Source organism: Chlorocebus sabaeus, chromosome 13, assembly GCF_047675955.1.
Source record: "Chlorocebus sabaeus isolate Y175 chromosome 13, mChlSab1.0.hap1, whole genome shotgun sequence".
Lineage (NCBI taxonomy): Eukaryota > Metazoa > Chordata > Mammalia > Primates > Cercopithecidae > Chlorocebus > Chlorocebus sabaeus.
The window spans coordinates 4,462,474-4,488,145 of NC_132916.1; the positions used below are offsets into that span (position 1 = coordinate 4,462,474).

Below are 25,672 nucleotides of genomic sequence, written 5' to 3' on the forward strand. Positions count from 1 at the left end.
CAAGCTGAAGGAGGCAGGGAATTTCTGTCACCCAGAGCCCTGGCAGAGGCTGCCGCTGTGTTGAGCCCGTCACTTGGTTGAGTTTCGCGGTGTCGCTGTACTTGGAAAGACAATTTCCTTTGCAGCAGCATTGGTGTGGGCTTTGGATGATCTCTCCTGGTTCTTCATTTCTCTCTTTCTCATGAAAGCCCTTCTCTTCTCGGTAAGTAATTGTTCCTATTCTGTGTCCTTAGTGAGCATGGGAAAGAGTGGCCAGTTTGTGGCACGTTTTTTCTGTGATGCAGCCCAGAGGCCTTGATGTCTATAGCACTGCGCTTTGGGAAAGGTGTGTTCTTATAATCGGCTCGTCCGTGCTCTTGTCTAGGAGTGGGTATGGGCACACAGACACACGGAGCGCCATGACCTCACCCCTAGCCATTGTCATAGGGAACCACAATTTATTAAATGCGTGGGAAAACACAGTATTTAAAAAATCTTTCCAGCTGGGCACGGTGGCTCACGCCTGTAATCCCAGCACTTTGGGAGGCTGAGGAGGGTGGATCACCTGAGGTCAGGAGTTCGAGACCAGCCTGGCCAACATGGTGAAACCCCGTGTCTACTAAAAATACAAAAATTAGGGCGCAGTGGTGCACACCTGTAGTCCAGCTACTTGGGAGGCTGAGGCAGGAGAATCGCTTGAACCTGGAAGGTGGAGGCTGCAGTGAGCCGAGATCACACTACTGCACTCCAGCCTGGGCAACAGAGAGAGACTGTCTCGGGGGGGAAAAATATTTATCTGTAAAAATACCCTGATTGAAAATATGATACACGTGTGTGTGTGTGTCTTAGCCTGTCACAAATCTTGAAAGGTCATACAAAAAGGCATATGGAAAGAAGCCCAGCGAGAAGAGTTTTCCTGCTGATGAACACAGGAAAGGCACTGCAGCAGATCCTGCTGGAACAGGTGGCAACTATTCGTGTTACTGCTAACAAGTTGAATTTGTGGAGTCTTTAGTGTTTCTGTATTTGATGTCCTCGGTTCGTCTGACAACAGAGCCATTATTAGTGGCAGGAAATATCACTATACATTTATACCGAAAGTCTGTAGTTCTGGCAAAATTTTGAGAACTGGCAACTTTGTGAACATAAAGTTGCAAATTCTAATAATGCTTTTTAGAAGTTAGTTTTCTTTCACATGAATGCATGTGAAAAATTCACTCAGCTTTTGGTCGTCCAAGGTGCCAGGGATAGAGCATGAGCCTTGAAACCTGCACCGGCAGCCCAGGCGAGGCGGCTCCTTGTGCCAGGGCGCCCTCTAGAGCCGGAGAGAGGAAGCGGCGCAGGCGGCGGGCGGGGCCTCTGCACCCAAAAAACGCTTACCCCCAAAACATATGCTGGTCCCCAGATGCCTGTCCTGGGTAACCAGCACGAATGAACAGAGACACCCCAGGCTGTGTCAATCCTTGGGGATCCCCTAGATTCATCCCTTGAGTTTTAAAACCGAGAAACTTGATATCCAGAGAAGAAAGACCCTTTTGAGGCAAGGATTCCATGGGAAGAAGACCCTCTCCCCAAACCCTTAATACCCACCCTCCCCAGCCAGCAGGACCCTTGGGGAGGAAAACCCTCTCTCCCACCCCTCATACCTCCCCCCAGACCCCCCAACCCCTCTGGGGAAGGAAGACCCTCTTCCCCCACCCCCTCACGAGCGCCCCCCACTCCCCAGCCCCAGCCAGCAGGGCAGACGAGGTGCAGGCAGGCTCACGGGTTCGGTGGAGGGAGTTTGGGGTCACCCCAAAGCTTTTTCTGTTTGTGGGGTCAGAACCAGCCAGTTCTGTGAGAACACTGAAGACATGAGCAACCCCTGCTGAGCAAGTGGCAGCAGCCTGGCCAGGGAAGCGTGGGCATCACCAGTGAAGGGCCTGGTGGGGCCAAGGGCTGTGACCGCACGTAGAGGGCCAGGGCCTGGGTGCGGGTCCTGGGTCAGGGGCTTCCCTTCTTGGGGCTGAGGTTTGCTCCTCTGTGAGTCAGGCTTCGGTACCCATGCCTTGGGGTGGCCTTGAGGTTAAGGGGGTCTGTTTGTGTGAAACACTCAGGGCTGGGCATGCCCTCAGCACACTCAACAGGTGACAGAGACCATGACCGTGATGTTGGACCCGTCAGCCGCCCTTGCAGGTGAGTACATGGCACACCCAGGGGGAGCTGGTGATGACATGGCCTGGTCCTCACCTGAAGCAGCTGAACCTCTGAGACCCTGGGCAGTGCTGTTCACGCTTCCCTTATTTTCCATGCCTCACTGCCACCTGAAGCCCCAAATATACAACGCAGGTAAACCATTTCCCCTTAATTGTGCTCACAGATTAAAAGAGGCTAATGGGAGACCCACAAATCTCTAAGAAAGATAAAAAACCAATATGTCAATATTGTAAACCATGTTGGCCCCTGACACAGCTCAACACCACACACTTGTTCCTCTGCCCCCCCCAAACATACAAACAGGTACACACACACAAGCGGACACATAAGTACACACAGACATTTGGGAGCATGCACAAAGACACACAGATACACACATGTACACAGACACACATGAGCATATACAAAATCACACGCACACATGATCACACACAGACACACATTACACACATGTGCACACACACACAGGAGCATGTGCAAAGACACAAGCACATGAGTGCACATACAGACACACACACGTGAATAAGAAGACAGCAAAAACATGACCAGACATGAGAAAAGATTCAGTAGTATAGAATAGGGGAATCCATCTGAAATTTCAGAATGAATATACCATATACAACAAATTTACTTTTTAGGACAGCAGAAAAAAGAAGACCTAATCCACAGTCTCAAACAGGTGTGAGAGATTACTTCATCTAACACAGGAGAGCATGCTGACATGGGTGAAGATTGACTTTGGATTAAAAATGCGATTTCATTTTTAAAAGCAATAGAAATAAAATGACAGCTACATTTACCCTTCAGTCTAGCAACCGTATCTGCTAGAAATCTATCTACAATGCATACCGGCTTAAGCACAGAGTGACCTGGGCACAGTATTGTTAATTACAGCATTATTTCTGATAACACAAGATCGAAACCACCTAAATGTCCACTAGTAGTGGGCAGGACTATGAAGTCACAAGAAGAGGAAGATCTCTGTGGACTGATGCGTCAAGATCTGCAGGATATCATATCTGGGAGGGAAAAATCAAGGGGCAGAACGGAAGAAATAGATTGCTGCATCTTGCGTCATATATGTGGGGAAATAAGAATATGTGTGTATATATTAGCAAAAAGAAGGATAAACCCGAGGCCAGGCGCAGGGGCTCACACCTGTATTCTCAGCACTTTGGAAGGCCAAAATGGGAGGATCCCTTGTGTCTGGGAAGTTGAGGCTGCAGTGAGCCATAATTGTACCACTGCACTCCAGCCTGGGCCACAAAGCAAGACCCTGCCTCTCTCTGTCTCTCTCTCTCTCTCTCTCTCTCTCTCTCTCTATATATATATATATATATATATATATACACACACACACACACATATATATATAATTTTTATTTTTATTTTTTAAAGATAAACCAGAAACTAACAAAGATGGTTACATACAGGGAACCCTAGGGGGGGAAAGGATGGCATGAAAGTGACAGTTCAATAATTAACCCTCTAATCCTCTTTGATTTTTGTGCCATTCAATTAAATCATACAGAAAAAAAAGCAGTTTAAACAATTGAAAACTGTAATGCGTGAACCTAATTGTATATCCAATTGGTAACATAACCACATACAGAAAACAACTGTTTCTTGGTCTTTAAAATACAGTATTTTTATTTACTTTATTTACATGCTTAGTGAAATATAGTGTAAGTATAAAAGAAATTTAAAAATATTAAAACTGAATTTAGCAATTTGTTGTCAGTAATAATATTAGAATTATTATTTTGAAATTATTTTATGTATAAGATAAAATAAGTAATTTTGAATGCTCTTATAAACCAAGGTTTTTAGTGTGAGAAAAAGAAGTACAAAATAAAAGTCCATGCAAAATTTTACAATGTTAGTTTTGCACTGAAAATATTAATATGAACTCATGCTTTATTTGTAAGATATGTTTTCTAACTTGAAATACATCCACTGAAAGAGCCTAGAAGCTCTGACATCCAGTAGCACTGAGCACCCATTCTCACACTCAGATTTGATCACTAATGTTATTCTCACTAAAAGGAACAAGAACCCTACAGCAGATTGAGTTTTTGTTGTTGTTGTTGTTTTCTTTTGTTTTTTTTTTTTTTGAAATGGAGTCTTGCTCTGTCCCCCAGGTTGGAGTGCAATGGCGCGATCTCAGTTCACTGTAACCTCTGCCTCCCAGGTCCACGCGATTCTCTTGCCTCAGCCTCCCAAGTAGCTGGGATTACAGGTGCCCGCCACCACACCTGGCTATATTTTTTGTATTTTTAGTAGAGACAGGATTTTCACCATGTTGGCCAGGCTGGTCTTGAACTCCTGACCTGAGGTGGTCCGTCCACCTCGGCCTCCCAAAGTGCTGCGATTACAGGCGAGAGCCACCGTGCCTGGCCCAGATTGCATTTTGGCCAAAGTTCTTTCCCCTTCCCTGCACCCATCCCCCTTGCCATCTTCTGTGCAGACCCTTTCACTGAAGGTGACGTGGCTTTCTCAGTATTTGGCTCTGTGGAGTCTTGGCAGACGCACTGGGCATCCTTGCGTGTGGCAGATGCACCTGACAGCTGTAATGAAAGTGTGCCCTGAGACCTGCCCTGTGGTCTAAAAAGAGTGTGTGTTCAGAGTCCCCAGCTAAGGAATCCAGGAGTGGCCAACCTGGAGATCCATTCTTCATCCATGAAAGAATCTGAACCCCTGGCCCAGCCCTTGGAGCGCAGGCTGTATAGGGGATCCAAGCCCTTTGTTTTGGGTTAGGTGGAGGCTGCTAGCTGGAGGGTGCGAAGGGAAAATGCTGTGTAAACAGCATCTCTTTACAAACAGTAGTGGGTCCAGCGGCCGCCTCTGCATGTGTCTCCCATGCTGGCCCCAGGTCTCCTCTGGGCCTCTTGGACACGGTGCTATCCCTGTTAGGGTCCACAGGAGCTCAGCACAATGTTGGGGGGGCTAAGCAGGAGGTGGGAGGAAGCCCCGTGCCTGCTGAGCCCATGGGATGCACGGAAGTGGGGTGGAGATCTGTGGGGGAAACCCAGGTGGGCCCTCCACACCAATGTGGGGCCGGTAGCTGCTATCCTTAATGGATGGGGCCCCCATCTGAGTAGGGAGATGCCCCTAAAATGCCAGAGGGTCTGGAAGAGTGGCTGCAGGGTGTGGATCCGACTAAGTGAAAGTCAGGCCCCCCAGCCATGGCCCCTGAGGTCAGCGGCCACCGAGGTCAGCGCAGCGCAGGCGGGTTCCTCAGCTATAGGGCTACTGTGACTAGAAAGACAGGTGAGATTTGCTGGGGCTGAGACCCCAGAGACCTTACTGCTCTGCCCGCCGGCACAGGATGACAAAACAGAGACCCTGGCTTGTTGCCTGCCCATTGGAATAGTCACTGGCCACCATATCAACTGGTCAGGGCTGTTATGACTAAACCGTCCTGAGACCCTAAGCTCTGGGATTCCATGGAGGGCTCTAGCATGAAGGAGAGTGAAGACTGGGATGGGCCCACAGGTGTTCCTGGCCTCTCTGTACCACCAGTAGGCACCTAAAGGCAGACCAACTGCACCTGCAGGGAGCAGCCCCCAAGATTTGCCCTGCCTGCAAGATGGCAGCTTGGCTCAACAGTGCTGTAGAATGGAAGGAGCTGAGAAATGGGTTCAGACAGAAGGGGAGAGAGTCGGTCATGGAGTGACTTCTCTGTGTATGGGACACAGATGGAAGGCATTGTCCTCCACTGGGTTGAGATGAGTGAAATGGCATCTATCACAGGCCACTTTGCCCTGAGGCAGCACCTCTGTGGCACCAGTAATGAGGAGCGGGCCACCCCCTGACTCAGCTGGGTGATTGGGGGCTGCAAGGCAGCCTGGCCACGTAAGGGGGACATCCCATGTCTCCTTTTCGATGGCAGACTATGGAGAATTTCAGGAGAGTCCCTGGGAATTAGGGACGGAGCCACCTATCTGTGCTGAACCTTGCGGAGGTCCCAGTGACGAGCTTCTCACTGCCTGCATGAAAGACACCATCCTAAAGTGTGTACTTAACCAGTGGATGGTGCGCTGGCATCTGTCCTGAGCACTAGCCTGACCCAGCGTCTCGTGTGGGGGGGAATCCAAGTGGCCACTGATTTAGGAGAAATGGAGAAACTGTGTGGGTGAGGGGTGCAGGCTGTGCACAAAAGACAAGTGACCTGAAGGGAAGGAGATGGCCGAGGAACCCGTGCAGGCGACCCACTGACAAACATAGCGTGACCTGGTAGCGTCAGGGACACCTACCATGAAAACAGATAAATGGCCTAGTGCTGTTCCAGTCAGACGGTGGCAGAAGCTCAGGCCAGGACAATGCTTCACTAGGGAGCCTTGGGTTCAGCCCACACCCCTCCTGCAGAGGTACAGTGGGCACCAACCCCTCTAGACAAGGATGAAGGCCAAGGCCATGGAATCCCAGTAAGAGCAATACAGTTCTTCCTCAGAACTATATCCAGAATCCTCCTGCTTCTCATCCCTGTCCCCGAAGACCCTGGTCCAGGCCACAGCTCCTCCCACCTGGACAAGTCCGGGTCCCCATCACCACTCTGTGCCCACCTGTGCACACCTGTCTCCTCTCAGCACAGCATCGGGCTCAGTCTGGGCAGTCCCTCCTCTATCCTCCCGTCACTGCTCCCCACCCACCTGTGCACACCTGTCTCCTCTCAGCACCGTATCAGGCTCAGTCTGGGCGGTCCCTCCTTCATCCTCCTGTCCTCCCTGCTCACCCCTCCGACCTCCCTACTGCTTTCTGAGGATGGAGTCAGGGTCCAGGGCAGGGCCTCTGCCCTCGAGGGCCCCTTTGTGGGGAGCATTCTTCCGTCAGAGGCTCTGTCAGAGGCATTTGAACCAGAGAGACTGCATCTTGAGTAGGGGCTTGGTACAATAAGGCTGAGACCTGCTGCATTCCCAGTAAGTTAGACATTCTAAGTCACGGGATGAGATAAGAGGTCAGCACAAGACACAGGTCATAAAGACCTTGCCGATAAAACTGTTTGCAGTAGAGGAGCAGTCAAATCCCACCCAAACCAAGATGGCGCTAACAGTGACCTCTGATCGTACTCGGCGCTACACTCCCACCAGCGCCATGACAGTTTATGGTCTAAAAAGGGGAAGGATGAATAATCCACTCCTTGTTTAGCATATCATCAAGAAATAACCATAAAAACGAGCAACAAGCAGCCCTCGGGGTTGCTCTGCCTATGGAGTAGCCATTTTTTTTATTCTTTCCTTTTTAATAAACTTGCTTTCACTGTACTGTCTGAGCTCGCCCTGGATTTTTTCTTGCGTGAGATCCAAGATCCCTCTCTTGGGGTCTGGATTGGGACCGCTTTCTGGTAAGAGCCTCCTCCCTCCCCACCACCTCACCTTGGCTCACCTGCCACCAGCCCCCATCCCCTTCTCAGCTGCCCCACGCTGCCCACTCCTGGACCCTTCTCCCACCTTCCTGGCTTTGTCATCGCACAGGTCACCTCCTTCCAGACCCTGGCACCTAAATCTTAGGCCTCTTCACTGTTTCTCCCACCTAAGCTCCAGGGCCAAGGAGTCCACTGTTCACCCACGTTTCCTAAGAGCCTAGAACAGCACCTGCACACAGGAGGCATTTAATACATGTTTTTGAGTGACTGAACGATGGATGAATAAATGAAAAGCAACTTGGGTTTCTCTAGGTGTGTCCACAGGTAACTGCATGGTATAATCTGTGTTTGAATACCTTTCTGTACAAAAAAGACAATAAACCAGCACTTGGGTTTGAAAAGATAGATTTCCTTCACCTCCAAGACTTCGCCCACCTCATGACAGGTTTCGCCCTGCACAGCTTAATAAGCCTTTGGAAACAAGCTTCCTGTTGGTGTCCAGTGAGCACAACTTCTTTATCTAATATGAAGTAAAAGCTTCAGTTTGCTGTCCCCCTTTTTAGGAACAAGCAAAGTTTTGGAGCATCTGAGGATCAAAAGTGACCCACAGCAGCGGGTCTCAAGGTGTGGTCTTGGACCAGTGTCACCCGGAGACTTGTGAGAAATGCACATCCTTGGCCCCACAGAGCTGTGGCCTCAGGTTGGGGGGGGGGCCTCAAAAACTGTTGTCACAAGCCCCCCAGGTGATGGATGCCCACTCGAGTTGAAGAACCAGAGCTCCTGGGGGAGAGGAGGAGGGAGCTAAATAAACACAGTCACCTGAAGACTTGGAAGGAGATGTTTACACCTTTCCGACAACTCATTGATGTGGAGATAATTCTGTAAATGACTCGCTCTGGACCCATCTGGAAGTCCAGCCCGGACTCCATTCCCAGGCACAGGGACGTCCCACCTCCCCCGGTACTGCCCCCTCCATAGGTACCTTGATGGGATTAAAAAATACACCAAAAACCTTTCTGTTGACAATACTTAGTGTCAAATACCTCTGTCCTCACGGGAGGCGTATTTGCATTCGATTAATATGTGCATAAAATGTTGTCCTTGTCTGAGCCCAAATACACAAATTGGAAAATCAAAGCGGGCCCCTTCACACCTTTTGCTGGCTTCATCCTGAACATTTATTTGTTTTAAAACAACTTCCTCAGCGAATTTCCTTTCGAAAAGAAGCTCCTCTCCATTTTAAAGGGAAATTACCCCTCCTTCTCCTTCTCCTCAACCAATTTCTGACAGTGACCCCTTAATGAGAGCCAGCGAGGTTGCAACTGGCATTTTTCCCGTCCTCCGTTTTAAAGCCATAGGTGAGGCTTTTAGGAAATAGTCTCAGGGAGATTCAGATGGCTTCAAAGAAGTGACATTTTGTATGGAATTTATACTAATGCCCAACTAATGCTTTCGTTGTGTGTGTAGGGTAAATAATTATTTAAATGCAGTAGACTTTGAATCATGTTCCTATGAGGAAATTATAAAACGATCTCTAATAAGATACTTAAAGGCATTAAAGAATACATGTTCTACTCCAAATAGCATTTCGTCATAAAAGTAGAATTTTAACTAGTACCTACTAAGAGAAAAACATCAACTTCTAATGAAAAAATTTGAAGTGTTTAATGATGTCCAGCAAATATTGGTGGTACCTAATTTTTGATGCCTCCAGGGCACCAAAATTGTTTTTATGGTTTTTTGACAAAGCTTTTCTATCTCTGAGATGGATTCATTGAACATCTTAAAGGCTATCATTTACTTAGTGACTTCATTTTTCTCATGACCAAAGATGTGGAAATTGCAAAATTTGACCAATTTTATTAAACAGACTTTAGAAATCATTTCTTCCAACCCTGATGTCTATCATGAGATAGTCACCACTATCAAACAGAGATGGGTTGCCGGTGGTCACTGGGATGTTGCAGAGTCTTCGAGAGCAGGTTTCCCTGGGGTGGAAATCTAGCAAGGCCCTGGGCAAGCTTGCCAGGGGCCTCCTCTGCATTCCCACAGAGGCCTCTGAGATAAGGAGGCCTGAGGGAACTCAGGACTCTGAGAACACCTGTGAAGAGGACTCTGGTAGCAGGACTCTGATACTCCCAGGAACACCCTAAAGATGTGCCCTTGACTTGAAGAACGGAGCCATCAGCAGTGGGAAAGAGCACTTTTGATGTCTGATGGTATGAAAATACATTCCACCTTTGCTTCTTGGAGCTTAAAGCAAATTCTTTTAGAGGACGGTAACTGAAAGAGCTGCCCCTTAGTTTGGACATGGGGCCCTATCGTGGAGGAATCTTCGCCAAGCCCTCCCACCTCCATCCCAGGAAGAGAGAAGAGCTGGGGTGTGATCCGGCAGGAAGAATGGGGGCGCTGCTCCCCTTCTGCCTGAGCCTGAGTGGGCAGGCTTGCTGTGGCTGCAGGGATGACAGCTGCATCTCCTGTGCAAAGCAGGATCATGGCCACAGCAGTGGGGACCTGGACAGCTGGGGCCACTAGAACAGGCCACCAGACAGACAGAGGGCTGGAGAAATGCAGAGGTGGCAGCAACACGCACAAGCAGGCGGGCAGGCATCAGGGGCTGTCAGGAAGAGAATATAGGATGCTTGTGCAGTAGAAGTGGGTCCCTGGAGCAGCCCGGCAGTTCCTGAATTGGTTCTGCAGACCCGAAGCTCTCCCAGGTCCTCGATGCTCTCCTCAGAGGGTTGACCACTTACTCTGTCAAATGAGGTAATGAAGGGGCATTGGCGACAGGTTTAGAATGTATTGCACCATAGGCCCAGCGTGGTGGCTCATGCCTGTAATCCCAGCACTTTGGGAGGCCGAGGCAAGCGGATCACGAGGTCAGGAGTTCGAGATCAGCCTGGCCAATATGGTGAAACCCCATCTCTAGTAAAAATATAAAAATTAGCTGGGTGTGGTGGTGCACACCTGTAATCCCAGCTATTCAGGAGGCTGAGGCAGAAGAATCACTTGAACCCAGGAGGCAGAGGTTGCAGTGAACTGAGATCATGCCACTGTGCTCCAGCCTGGGTGACAGAGTGAGACTCCATCTCAAAAAAAAAAAAAATGTATTATACAACAATAATTATCTATATGGAAATGTTACACTCAGAGCATGGGAATCAAGTACAGAAAGAAATCCAAAGTTCCAAAAATGTAAGATATCATAAGCCTGGAATAGTGCAACGTGGGAGAGGAAGTGCTGAAGAATCAGGGCCTGCTCTCACGTTTACACTCTGCACACCCTACGCTCTAATCACGAGCAAGGCCAATCGCGAATAGCAGGGGTTTTTTAATGAAAAAATTCGTTCATCTCAACAGTGGAGATGTTCATTTTTGCTTGTTGGAGATAATATAATCAGAGACATCATAGTTAAGCTTAACAAAATAACATTATTAAAAACGTTTATACACAATGAAAAGGAACTTTGTTTTATAAGAGACAATGAAATCTGAAAATAATAAATGTAAAGTGATGATACGGGTTTACACCCAAAATGCATAGGGATTGATACAAATGTATATAGGCATGAACATATAACCCACACTTTGCTAAACAAGTACTCAAAGGATAGTAACGCTTTACACATCAGCAGTAACCACGTTTATTTACAGATTATGTGAAGCTTCATAACTTCTTTGTGAGGTAAAGGGCATGTGACCATCCTCTTTCCAGGCACTGGATACTGAGAAACAAGCTTGGTGCAGGCACCCTGGAATGCAGCCTGACTGTCATAATGGAAGCAGGGCAATTGTCCCCATACTTTGGCTTCTTAGTGCGCTTTGGAAACTATAATCCAGCGGCATGGTGAAAATATTTGTACTAACACTATTCTTTTTTTTTTTTTGAGACGGAGTCTCACTCTGTCGCCCAGGCTGGAGTGTGGTGGCGCAACCTTGGCTCACTGCAAGCTCTGCCCCCCGGGTTCACGCCATTCTCCTGCCTCAGCCTCCGGAATAGCTGGGACTACAGGCGCCCACCACCGGGCCTGGCTAATTATTTTTTTGTATTTTTAGTAGAGATGGGGTTGCACCGTGTTAGCCAGGATGGTCTCGATCTTCTGACGTCGTGATCCGCCCGCCTCGGCCTCCCAAAGTGCTGGGATTACAGGCCTGAGCCACCGCGTCTGGCAGTACTAACGTTATTGGTAACAGCCAAGTTAGCAATAACTCAAATATGCAACCATTGAGAAATGCATGTATCACGTTGCATTATGCTTATCTTTTCACATATTGTATGTCTCCTGGCTAGATGAAAGTTTGGGGGTAGGAACCTTATCTCAATTATTTTTATGTCCTTGGCCTTTGACAGAATCTGGCACATAAACACTCAATCAATGTTTACCAAGAGGAAATTAGCTGAATTGAAGTAGATAATTGGGTGTAACAATGTTACCATAATTACGTAAATTATTATGTGTTATATGGAAATATATACACAATATAATTAAAAAATCAAAACACCAAACAAAATGTGTGCAGCAATTCCAGCTAGGTAAACTATATAGATGTCTATCATGAGAGAAAGTATCATTTGTAATAACGATAAGACAAGTCTGGTTGGAATCACAGTGAGACCTTGTTCTAGTTTCTTAACAAATCTCAGTTTGTTCACCTGTGTAATTAAATATCTACTTTCCGAGGTTGTGGTGACTATATGTTGAATTAAACCCACATAGAGTATAGAAAAGAGTTTGGCTTATAATGTGTAAAGTAGATAATTGTTGAGTTAAGTAATAATGAAATAGATGTTCTAAAGAAAATAGAACCCAGCACGGAGCCTGGCACTTGGTAGGTGCTCAAGAAATAGAAATCACTTTTGTTATTTTTAGAAATAGAGGGGGATGTAGTGATGTTCAGAGTTAAGGAGTTAGTCTAAAAGTGCATTTGTGTAAAATCGACAATAATAATAGATGGTAAAAACAAACAAGTCAGAGAAGCAGGAAAATAGGATACACTTTTGGAACCATCAAATGAAAACAATGTTTTAAAATTTATTTATTATTTATTTATTTATTTATTTATTTATTTATTGAGATGGAGTCTCGCTCTGTTGCCCAGGCTGGGGTGCAGTGGCTGGATTTCAGCTCACTGCAAGCTCCGCCTCCTGGGTTCACACCATTCTCCTGCCCCAGCCTCCCGAGTAGCTGGGACTACAGGCGCCCGCCACCTTGCCCGGCTAGTTTTTTGTATTTTTAGTAGAGACGGGGTTTCACCGTGTTAGCCAGGATGGTCTCAATCTCCTGACCTCGTGATCTGCCCGTCTGGACCTCCCAAAGTGCTGGGATTACAGGCTTGAGCCACCGCGCCCGGCCCTAAAATTTATTTTTAAATCGCACTACCCACATGGCTTAGTCCAGTGTGTGCTGCTATACTAGAATGCCTGAGACTGAGTAACTTACAAAGGCCGGGTATTTATTTCCCACAGTTCCGGGGCCTGATCAAGGCCCTGGCAGCTCAGGCCTAGCCTCACTGCTTCCAAGATGACACCTTAGATGCCGCATCCTCCAGAGAAGAGGAACGCTGTGTCCTCGCATGGCAGAAGAGCCGAAGAGAGACAGATAGCAAGAGAGAACACCCACTCCCACTGGCCCTTTATATAGTGGCATTGAACCATCACTATATAAGGGCAGAGCTCACATAACCTAAACACCTCCCACGAGGCCCCACCTCCCAGCACTGTCGCACCAGGGACTAAGTTTCTAATTCATGAATTCTGAGGGGCACATTTAGACCTTAGTGCCAGGCAACCCGATCATCCAGCCTGTCTCACTGCCCTAAACTTAAGGATTGCTGAAGTTTTACTTTTAGATTTCTAGAGTAGAAAGGAATCTTATAAATTGCTGCTTATTTCATGTATACCTATTGCTTGAAGAAATTTGATGTGGCTTATACTAAACACACACACACATACAATCGCAGCTTTTTTTTTTTTTTTTTCTAAGAAAAGCAAATATAATTGAATGTTTAGGACAGAATATCAAATCATAGCTCATTCAGCAAATGTTTGCATCCTTAGCGTGAACAATCTTCATTTATATTAGGACACAAACGTCACAATAGCCAGAGTGCATTCAGTACTTGCTGTGGGGCAGGCACTGTTGGAAGCACTTTGCAGGGATCAGTTCAACTGGCCCGCACCCCACTGTGGGATGGGTTCTACTGTTGTCATTTCCAGTGTACAGGTGAGAAAAAGGAAGCACAAGAAGCTCGTGTGACCTCTGCAGACAACCAGCTGGGAGGCAGCAGGGTGGCGAGCTGAGCCCTACGGTCTGGTTAGAGGCCAAGTTCCGAAACATCACAAGTTCTAAAATGCTGTGGCGGCTGTCTCAGAAAGTTCAGCCGAGTTAGGGACAGAGACACATGAGCAAGCATATTATCTAAAACGAGCTAGGTGCTAAAGTGGAAATCTATCAGTAACCTTTTGGTGGAAATGAAGATGCTGCTGCAAAGACACTGGGCTGATGGGAGGCAGGTGCTTTGCTCTCTGGGACTCTTAAGTTGATAAAGAACAAAGATTCAGGTCAGGTGCGGTGGCCCATGCTTGTAATCCCAGCACTTTGGGAGGCCGAGGCAGGTGGATCACCTGAGGTCAGGAGTTCGAGACCAGCCTGGCCAACATGGAGCAATCCTGTCTCTACTAAAAATGTAAAAATTAGCTGAGCGTGGTGGCGGGTGCCTGTAGTCTTAGTTACTAGGGAGGCTGAGGCAGGAGAATCACTTGAACCTGGGAGGCAGAGGTTGCAGTGAGCCGAGATCACACCACTAGATTCCAACCTGGGCGACAGAGCGAGACTCTGTCTCAATTTTAAAAACAAGTTTAAAAGTTTCAAAAGCTTGGAGGAAGAAACATCCACTTTAGTTTCCTATCTTAGTCGCCTCGGGCTGCCGCGACATGTGACCACAAACTGGGCGGAGGACAACCACAGAAGTTTATGTTTTACAATTTGGGTCCAGATGTCCAGAATCAAGGTGTCAGCCTCTGCAGATAGCAAGAGATGGTGTGGTCAAGCCAGTGTAAGCCCAGGAGCCCAGGTGGCTGGGCTGTGTCTGCACAGCCTTTGGATAAGGCCTCAGAAGGATCATAACCTCAGTGTTCTGCCCCACCAAGCGTGCCTTAGAGAGGTCAGGGCTGAGCCTCATGGATCCAACCAGGGAGCCCCTGAGGACCCGAAGGGTGTTGACTCTGGGTCACCTCAGCAGGACCCAAAGATAGAAAAGGGCTTGCCTCAAAAACATTGGTAGGTGCGGCCTTGGGCTCATGGAGTGGACCCGGGTGAAATCCACGAGAGACAAAGATTTTGAGGAAATGACTTTCACAGAAACACTGCCGGCCTGGGTGGGAAGGAACAGAGAGGGCACAGGATGAAAGCAGGCTGCCGGACTCCCCGGATTTTGCTGGCTGGTAGTAGGCTACAAAGCTTCTCAACTACAAACATGGGCAACCTTTCCTTCCAAACAAGTGCAGTGCAGATGCGGGAACCAAGAGCCCAGACGGGGAATCCAGAAGCCAGGAGAATTCTCCCCAGCCCTGGAAACCTGACTGAGAATCCCCAACCTTTACTTTTCTGGATTTGGAATTGCTATGAAGTCAAGATGACTTTTATCTGCCATTTCCTCCCCTTGAAAACTGAAATGTCTATAGCTGCATCTGGTGCCTGCTCCCCACAGGGCAGGTCACTAATCTCTTTAGTTTCCTGGGTCCATCCATGGAGAGGAATTGTTTCCCAGAACCTGAACCCAATGATTGCACCACGACTCTCTGCTGACCTTTCACCTGATTTAGATGATGACATTTCAGGCTTTGAGCTGATGTCATGAAGCTCTGAAAATTTTAGGTGCCTGGAGCAGGTGAATGACTTTTGCACACGGGAGGGAGGCAGGGGGGCGTGTGGCAGACTCCCAGGTGCCTCCAGGTTTAATTGCCTTTTGTGTAGTCACCTCCCCTGAGTCACAGAGAAGGACTGGTGACTGACTTCTAACCAGTGGCTACAGCAAAGGTGATGGGAAGTCACTCTGGGGATGACTCACATCACATAGGACTGTCTTGCGGGGAGATTTGTTGTCTCCCTCACTGGCTCTGAAGAAGCCAGCAGCTACCACAGATCCTACAACTGAAAGGAGCTGAGTGTTACCAACCACATGCCAGCAGGGGCATGCACGCTCCCCCAATCAGACTCCACATGAGAACCTGTCCTGGCCACAACCTGGCGGCAGCCTTGTGAGACCCCAGCAGGAGAGCTGGCAAGTCCAACGCCGGACTCCTGACTCACGGATTCCTTGATATAATAGGTGTGTGTTGTGTTACATTGCTGCAGTGGGGGCAATTTCTACACAGCAATAGATAACTAATGCATGCAATTTATTCCTTTAAAAGAAGTAAAGAGTGTGATGCCAATTAAGTAAAGATTTTAGTGGCCACACAATGGTTGGTTTGCATAATTATTTTTATTCATTTGAGCATATCTGTATTAGTCCATTTCCATACTGCTATAAGGAACTGCCCGAGACTGAATAATTTAGAAAGGAAAGGGGTTTAATTGACTCACAGTACAGCATAGCTGGCGAGGCCTCAGGAAACTTACAATCATGGTGGAAGGGGAAGCAAGGCACCTTATTCACAAGGTGGCAGGAAGGAGAGGTACCCAGCAAAGGGGGAAGAGCCCCTTATAAAACCATCAGGTCTCGTGAGAACTCACTCACTATCACGAGAACAGCATGCAGGAAACTCTCCCCATGATTCAGTTACCTCCACCTCATCTCTCCCTTGATACGTGAGGATTACGGGGATTATAATTTAAGAAGAGATTTGGGTGGGGACACAAAGCCTAACCATATCACTATCTTTGTTGTTGTAGAGATAGTGTCTTGCTATGTTGCCCAGGCTGGTCTCAAATTTTGGGGCTCAAGTGATCCCCCTGTGTTGGCCTCCCAAACTGTTAGGATTACAAGTGTGAGCCACCACACCCAGCCTGAGCATATCTTTAGAACATTTATAGCCCAGTTCACTAATAAAGAGATAAATGATAGGTTTTAAAACAATTTTTCCTGTAGTAGTAATTTTTCCATATATTTTAGTCCTCAAGTTTTAGTTGTTACAATTTAGTAGATGAAACTTAACATAAAGGCTCACGATTGTAGTTCCAGCTACTCAGGAGGCTGAGGTGGGAGGACAGTTTAAGTCCAGGAGCCCAGGAGCCTAGGAGCCCAGGGGTTCATGGCTGCAGTGAGCTCTGATTGTGACACTCCACTCTAGCCTGGATGACAGAGAGAGACTCTATCTATAAAAAAATCATTTTAATTAAAAAAATAAGAAAAATTTGTGGAATGCAAAAGTATTATTTATTATGCTTTCATTTTTTACTGTTTGCCAGACAGCTCTAGGCACTTTGCAGACTCTACCTTATCCTCTGAGCAATCCTGGGAGGAAGGTGTTATTACCAAGTCTAATCTACAGTTGAAACAACTGGGGCTTGGAGAGTATAAGTAACTTGCCCAAAGGATAGAACTTGATTTGAGACCAAATTAGATTCACCCAAAGCCTACGCCCTTTCCATACATTATGCTATTTATTTACTAAGTTTTTAAGCTTTAGAGGGAAAGATTATTTCCCCTCAGTTTTATTCATTTATTTACTTTCAGCAACACATTTTTAAAATGAAGGTCTTTACATCTTTTTAAATTATCATAATTATGTTGAACACATGAGATAATATAAAGGCAAGCATTTTCTTTTGTTCTTTCAGCTAATATTTTAGAGTTTATTAGTTAAATATCATACAAATACAAAACAAATCACTTTTATATTGCTAGTTGTTTGCTTCTCTCCCTTCCTTTCTTTTTTTTTTTTTTTTTCTGAGACAGGGTCTCACTCTGTTGCTCAGGTGAGAGTTCAGTGGCACAATCATAGCTCACACAGCCTCCACCTCCTGGGCTCAAAAGATCTTCCCCCTCTGGGACCACAGGCACATGCCACCACATCTGAATAATTTTTTAAATTAAAAAAACTTTTTCTTGTAGGATTGAGTGTCACAATGTTGCCAAGGCTGATCTGGAACTCCTAGGCTCAAGTGATCCTCCCGCCTGGGCCTCCCAAAGTGTTGGGATTACAGGTATAAGCCAGCCAGCTACATTATTTCTTATTGTTTCTATAAATCTTTGTGTCACAAAGAACCTTGCATTCTATGTTTATACTAGATAAGAATGAGCTTCAATTAATGTTTACTGAGCAATTGCATTAATTCAACTTATTAAAGTTAAATTCAACTTTAATAAGTTAAATTCAATTAAATAAGTTAAAACTTTAGTAAGTTAAGTTCAACTTTAATAAGTTAATAAGGGGATAAGTTAGATGTGAAGACTGGTTCAAATAAGAGTTGGGAGGTATGAACGTTTACACAGTGGATGGTCAGAGAAACACTGAAATGAATTTGTTCATAGATACAAAACAAGTTAGTGTCCTACAAGACGATAAGCCATAACCTTTAGGGTTATCTTTTCTCATGGACAGAAATCTGCATCTCTAATGGATTAATATTCGACATGTAACTTCCCATAAGTCTTTAATCTTTAATCAACAGTAAGCGATGAGTCCTACCAAATATATTCACCTATATAGAAAATCCACAGGTGCCTGCTAAACAATGCCTCTATCTGACATCAACAAGAATTGCCATCTATCTTTTTAACTTTTTTCAACTTTTGGATAATTTGTCAGAGTCTAAGAAATATCTCTGAAATAATTTTATATTTATAGATTTCTTTTTGAGTTCATATGGGAAGTATATTGATATGAAAGAAAGAGTCAAAATATGAACACTGATTCTGGTATACAGAAGATCTTGTATGCAGATACTATCATTTGTAACAGTTAAGAGTTAAAATTGCTCACAAGAATGAAATTTTCATTGTCTTCCAGTGGTTCTTGACTTTGACTTACCTCTCAGTGAACTGTGAGCCCTGTAGAAATATTCAAGTGTAAAGTCATGGGTCCTGGGGAGAAGAGAGATGTGGAGAAGAACAGAACTTCCTTTAAGGTTGAGGGTCTGGTGCTGCACATTCTGGCAAGTCAATGCAAGCAGTTCTTACTCCGGAAAATGCAGAAACCTCCCAGGGTTTCAACATGTTGGTTTAGAACTAAAAACATTGGCTTAAAATCAAAAATGTTTGTTTAGAACTAAGAATAATGGCCACTATATTGAATGCATGTGTTTTTCAGATTCCAGTTTAATTAAAATCAGTGAGACAGAGTGGTTTCATCATTGAACCTTAATCAAGTTATTCTGACTCAATGTTCAGCGCACGACACTTGAAATATACCAGTGAAGACATATTTGAATTAATTTTCACTGGGAAAGACAAACTGATAGAAACATAAAGGCACAAAAAGCCAAACACACACACACACACACACACACACACACACACCAAAGAAGACAGTCACCTTAATGGGAAAACATCCATGCTTCACTACAATTCCCTTTAGCGTTAAAGTGATCTGTAGTCTTCTCTTCTTGAATTTTATCCTTGTACCTATGATGATATATTTATGATTAAATATATTCTCTTTCTACAAAGTGAACTTATCACTTATAAGTAAATCATAAAGAAACAGTTCTCAGGTCTCGGGTAATGCTTAGCAAATACTCGTTTGCACCATCAGCTAGTGTAGACGTTCTAAGTTTTACTTTTAAAGCACTTTGCCACTTGTTTCCTAAAATGTTTAAGATAAACACGCATAAAAGGCACAGTCCTGTTGGAAGTTCCTTTACATGGTTCCCTAAGTTCCGGAGCGCATGTCTGTGTGTGGTCTGCTGGGAAACCCCGGGAGGAAGGAGTTTGTAGGGTTCCCGAGGCCCTGGGGACCCGGACAGGACTGGGCCTCTCTGGGTAGGCGGGGCTGGCTGGGTGGCGTCGCTGCCTGGAGCGCGCGGGGCCGCGTGGGCGCCCAGGGGGACGCACTTGCCCCAGGAGGCGGCCGTGGGAGTCCAAATCCACACCCCGCAGAAAGAACTGTCGTTTGCGGAATTAAAACGAGCTGTCAGGTGTCTTCAGAAGTTTAGACGCGAAAAGGCAAGGAGTTAATCCTTGCTGGACAAACCACTGCTGCTTCCAGAAAAACCCCTGCTGCTTCCAGAGAAACGGTTTAAAATGGGAGGGGGCGCTTTCGTAGGAAGCGGATTCAGAAAAATAAATACAACTCAATAGATTACAATAAAATAAAATTGGAGGGCACCAAAGGAACATTTGGTTATTCAAAAGGGTTGTTTTTTTTAATGAGAAACGACTTCAAAGGCGCCTTGGAAAGTGGGTGGGACGCGCACATCTCAGCCGTCACGAGGCAGGTGGGCCCCCCGGGTGGAGACCCCGGAGGGCGTTTGCCTGGGAGCTACCCCCGTCCCCAGCCGGGAGAGAGCAGAGGGCGAGACCACGGTTCCCAGCGTCTGCTCCCCTCACCGGAGCTTTCTCCCCGGGGCGGCGGCCGCCGAGCTCCTGGAGATACAGCCGGGCGCAGGGGAAGGCGCGGCTGCTCGGTGTCCGCGCGGGCGTGGCAGCCCCGCTGCGCGCTCATTAGCGCCCGCTCCGCCCAGTGGCTTCCCGCGGCTGCGTGTTTACTTGTCATTTTCTGGCGGCTTTGTTTTCCACCCAGCTTCTGAGCGTGGGCTGGCCTCTTTCTCGCTCTGGTTTTCTTTTTCATTCCTCTTCTTCTTCTTTTTTTTTTTTTTCGAGACAGGTTCTCACTCTGTCGCCAGGGGCTGGAGCGCAGTGGCGCAATCCTAGCTCACTGCAGCCTCGACCTTCCGAGCTCAAGCGATCCTCCTGCTTCAGCCTCCCCAGTAGCTGGGACTACAGATGTGAGCCACTGCGCCAGCCTAATTTAAAAAAATTTTTGTTGTTGTTGTTTTTTGTAGAGACTGGGTTTCACCGTGTTGCTCAGGCTGGTCTCGAACTCCTGGCCTCAAGCGACTCCCCCGCCTCGGCCTCCCAAAGCGTTGGGGTTCCAGGCCTGAGCCACGGCGACCGGCTCTCTCTCCTTGCTGTTAGGCCGTTCCGGGTCTGGCAGAGCTTCCCCGTGCGGAGTCCCCAGCCCGTTCGCTGCACTTGCGTCCCCCTGGTGGAACAGGCGGCCGTGGCCCAGACACCCCCGGATAGTCACTGTTGCCGTCCCTGTGGTCTAGGGGTCACACTGCCGTCAGGACGACTCCAGAACTGGGAGCCCGGGTCCCCCAGCCTTTGCTCCGGGAGGCCCCTTGCCCAAGGGGCGGCGGGAGCAATACCTGCCCCCTCAGCCTCTCAGGACTTGGTAAATTCTACCACTCAACACCGTGCCCCCGAGCCCGCTGCAGGATTGACGCTGAAGCTCAGGAAAACCTCCGTTTCATTTCATTTTGCTTTGGGAAGAGCCCTGAGAACGGCCCTAGGGTGCTGAAGGCTCTTCCTGCAGAGGGAGGCGGCACGGACCCACCTCGGAGGCGCCGCCTCCCTGGGTCACAGCGATGAGGACCTGCTGTAGAAATTAGACTGAAAAAAAGTCTGATTTCTGCTGATGACGTTACATTTTCATCATCCCAAAATGTCCCTCAGTCTTTATAGAATCCTGTGCGTCCCTGATTCTATTCTTCCCCAAAGGAAAATGGAGAGTGTGACCCTCACCTCATAAACCCTCGGGTAAATGAGAGAGCGCCTCTGGGCTCACTGTTCTGAGGAAGTGCTTCAGCTGTCAGGTAGCCTTGTCAGTCACGTGCGCTCCATTGCCTAGGAGATGAAATTATATTGAAAAGCGTTCATGTCTCTTTTCCACGAAACTGGCAAATACATGATTTATTATCATAAGCAGCATATTCCCATATGACAATTGGTTCATATAGTGTAAGAATGTTCTAGAGTCTCCATGCCAAAGGAAGGTAAAATTAGAAATTGAATTTTCAGGGAAAGGTATGTTTATCTACTTCCTCTCAATGTCCTCAAACCTTTTCTTCCCCCTCTGCAAAGCCCCCCTTCTCTCTTCTATCATCCTCCCTCCCACCAAGAATTCCCCTTATATTAACTCCCAGGTATGACTACTTAGCTTAAAAAGAAGAAAACCAGTCTGTCTGACTTAATTGTTCCCTTTATTTTTTAAAATATATATGAACCCTTAGAGATTTTCAAAGATGTGGTGTTACTTTTTTGGTGTCAATTACTGTTGAAAATAACCGTTTCCTGACTGGCTAGCTGCAAGTTACCCAGCTGTTACACTCCGATGGTTTGAGAGAAGATTTTAAATTTTAAATCTCACACACACACACACACACACACACACTCGTGCTCTTTGAAAATAAGAGTATAGGGTTGCAAAATGAATTGACCAAATGTGGAATCTTGAAAAATATGAGTGACTATGAAGATTTATGGAAGCTGTTTCAAAAGGAAGCTTGTGGAACAGAAATCAAAGAAAAGCTCCAAAATACAAAATTTAGAAGTCTGTTTATTTCTCATTTTTTTTTATTGTGGGTTTTTATAAATGTTTTAACTGTTTAGCAATTAGTTCTGGGAAGTGATATTATCTGTCTTCCATTTGGGTTAAGATTATAGAACAGCTTTTTTATAAAGATTGTAAAACTGGGTTGATTTTTAATATTCTGGTTTTTAATAAAGTAAGCACTGAAAAATAGTGCTTCTATGTTAGATATTTTCCTTTAGTGTCCCCAAATCAGTGATAACTATAATCATTAAGAATTACAGTTCAGAGTGAGAAAAAACTACACTTTTTTTTTTTTCCTCAGCGAGTTACGAGCTCGGCCTGTCTCTCTCACCGAAGTGAATAAATTCATTTCAATAAATGTTGAATATTTACCTTTTGCTAAGAACTGTGCACAAATACATATGATATATGGCTAAAAAAAAAAAAAACCAAAAACAAAAACAAAAAAAGAAAAACCAGTATTCTCCAAAAGTCTTCTAGTATTTGAGAACGTGAGATTTTAAAGTAAGGCTGCAACGAATTTTGGAAGTTAAACTCACTCTATGAAGTCATGTAACAACTGATAAACTCACACAGTGGTTTCATCTCATCACAATCATTTACTTTTAGGGGAGCATAGTTTTAAAATTATTAGTAAATTGTTAAATTATTTTTAAACTATGAGATACCTGTAGTTTGACAGTCAATGAAACTCAGACCAACACCATTTAATAGAATGAATGAATCGTCGTCTCACTGAGTGGCTTGTGGTGTTTTAGAAAAATTGATATTTCAAGTGACTCACATAGGAATTTTGTGGAGTTTGATAAACAAATGCTCCCCTCTCTGAGGTTTGTAGTATTCTATGATAAAATCATCTTAGATTCATGTATAAATGTTTATTAAATGTTGACTCTGGCCAGGCACAAAGCTAAGCCATGTCAGTGCAGAGGTGAACACAAAAAGCTGATTTCACACCTTTTTCTCTTTGCAAAATGCTGAGGCAGAGTGCTTGTAGGTAGCACAATCTTTACTCTTTATGGGTTCATGTTAATTTCCTGAACAAATATTCTGGGCTCTCTTCTCGAAGATTCACTGCTCTTACTTAAGTTCTGGCCTTTCCAGGCCATATTATCTTTCATTCTACTCCACATATTGGTAAAGTGCTGCTGTCATAAAATTCCTAAATAAATTTTGTTCAAACTTGCAAATTTCTTAAATAACTTATGACATGAACTGCTAACTTCCTGAGAAGATGTAAATATTTAAGCATTTTTAGTAGGGGCTGGGCGAGGTGACTCAAACCTGTAATCCCAGCACTTTGGGAGGCCGAGAAGGGTAGATCACCTAAGGTCAGGAGTTTGAGACCAGCCTGGCCAACATGGTGAAACCTCGTCTCTACTAAAAATACAAAAAATTAGCCGGGCGTGGTGGCGGGTGCCTGTAATCCCAGTTACTTGGAGGCTGAGGCAGGAGAATTGCTTGAACCCGGGAGGCGGAGGTTGCAGTGAGCTGAGATTGTGCCATTGCACTCCAGCCTGGGCAACAAGAGCGAGACTCCGTTTCAGAAAAACCAAAAAGCAAACAAAAAAAACCCCAAAAACATTGTTAGTAGAATGACTTCATGCATTTCCAGTGGAAGCTGCCTGTTTATGTGTGTGATCAGGACTCAGATCCCTGAGCGCTCCCAGGCTGTGAACCTTCTTGAATGGACACAGAAAGCTGAGACCTCGGAACAAAGGTTTTAAATTAGAAACAGAAGGCAGCGAACACAAAACTTTTCTCATTATTGAAATCCTGTATCAGTGAAGGTAAACAAGAAAATTCTGTTGTGAGTTTAGAAGTGTATTTGTCTTTAACATATTGCTCTCAGCCATTAGGAATTGTTTTGTGTTTTATAGAAGGCCTGTGTGAAGAAGGCGTCGTGATTGCAGCTGGACATCTCAATGGTCATTTGGCAATTAAAGGTCTGCTATAGTCATGGGACTAGACTTAGGAAGGAGTCTTAGCATGGAGAGAGAGCAACCTGTCCATAAATATTCACAAAAGGACAATGGTACTATTTTCTAGAAAATACTGGACTTTGATCTAAATAGGTGTCTATAAATATTATTCACTATAATTATGGAATATTTAAATTGTATATAAAATGTGTCTTTATGTCTTTATCAACATAAAAAGTTAATTTTCTCTAGAATTCTAAGAATGAATAACATATCAATAAAATTTTTTACACGATGATAAATTTCAAAAGTTTTCCAGATATATGTATCTTTACATATATGCATATAAAAATGTTATTGAATATTGAAATATCAAAATAAATCTTGCATAGTTGAAAGGACTATACATTTCTAGTTTTATGCCAAATGAAGTATTGTTTAAATATTAAAGCTTTATCCTTAATATTAAGCATTATATCTAATTGTGAATTTATATTCTTTTTTATTTACAGGCTAATGAAAATTTATAATATCAAATGCAATGTTCTACTACCACATGAGCAAACTGACCTTCTTGATGATGCTCAAATATCTCTTTGCAATGTCTAATCCTGGACCCTGGCTTTTGGCTGCTCCTAGGAGAAGGGAAACCAGGCCTGTGGTACACGCTGATAAGGACAGTGGGCTCCCCCAGGAAAAGCAGATGAGACTCTCATATGGATGACAAATTTGTTATCTAACATTATATTTTCATTTCTCTTAGGGAATATTTTTTGTATATCTACTATGTTTCCATCTTTTTCATTATTTAGCATTAAAATATTCATTCAGTAAAGTGATTGGTGTAACCAGCATTTAAAAATTCTAATTGCGGCCGGGCGCAGTGGCTCACGCCTGTAATTCCAGCACTTTGGGAGGCTGAGGCCGGTGGATCACGAGGTCAGGAGATCGAGACCATCCTGGCTAACATGGTGAAACCCCGTCTCTACTAAAAATACAAAAAGTCAGCTGGACGTGGTGGCAGGCGCCTGTAGTCCCAGCTACTCAGGAGGCTGAGGCAGGAGAATGGCATGAACCCGGGAGGCGGAGCTTGCAGTGAGCCAAGACCACGCCACTGCACTCCAGCCTGGGCGACAGAGCGAGACTCCGTCTTAAAAAAAAAAAATTCTAATTGCATGCAAAGTTATATTTTGCATCATCCACATAGTTTCATTTTAAAGATGTACAAAAAGACAGGTATGATTCCTGCCTTAGAAGAGAATGTGGTCCAGGCGTGGTGGCTCACACCTGTAATCCCAGCACTTCAGGAGGCCGAGGTGGGCAGATCACGAGGTCAGGAGATACAGACCATCCTGGCTAACACGGTAAAACCCGATCTTTACTTAAAAAATACAAAAAATGAGCCGGGTGTGGTGGCAGATGCCTGTAGTCCCAGCTACTGGGGAGGCTGAGGCAGGAGAATGGCGTGAACCCGGGAGGCGGAGGTTGCAGTGAGCCGAGATCGCACCACTGCACTCCAGCCTGGGCGACAGAGCGAGACTCTGTCTCAAAAAAAAAAAAAATATATATATATATATACACACACACACACACACACACACATATATTTGATAGAACCATATATATATACACACACACACACACACACACCTATATATTTTTTCTGAACAGTTTGCTGTGTTGTGTCCTGAACTTCTTTTTTTTTTT

At 45.5% G+C, this 25,672-nt stretch overlaps 1 long non-coding RNA gene across 1 annotated transcript; it reads left to right on the plus strand.

Moving 5' to 3' along the window:
• On the plus strand, positions 1-25,045 carry LOC103240899 (uncharacterized). Its single transcript, XR_500225.3, has 3 exons — positions 1-202; positions 23,924-24,078; positions 24,478-25,045. It is a non-coding gene; the product is annotated as an uncharacterized lncRNA (long non-coding RNA).
• Positions 25,046-25,672: the final 627 nt, after the last annotated feature.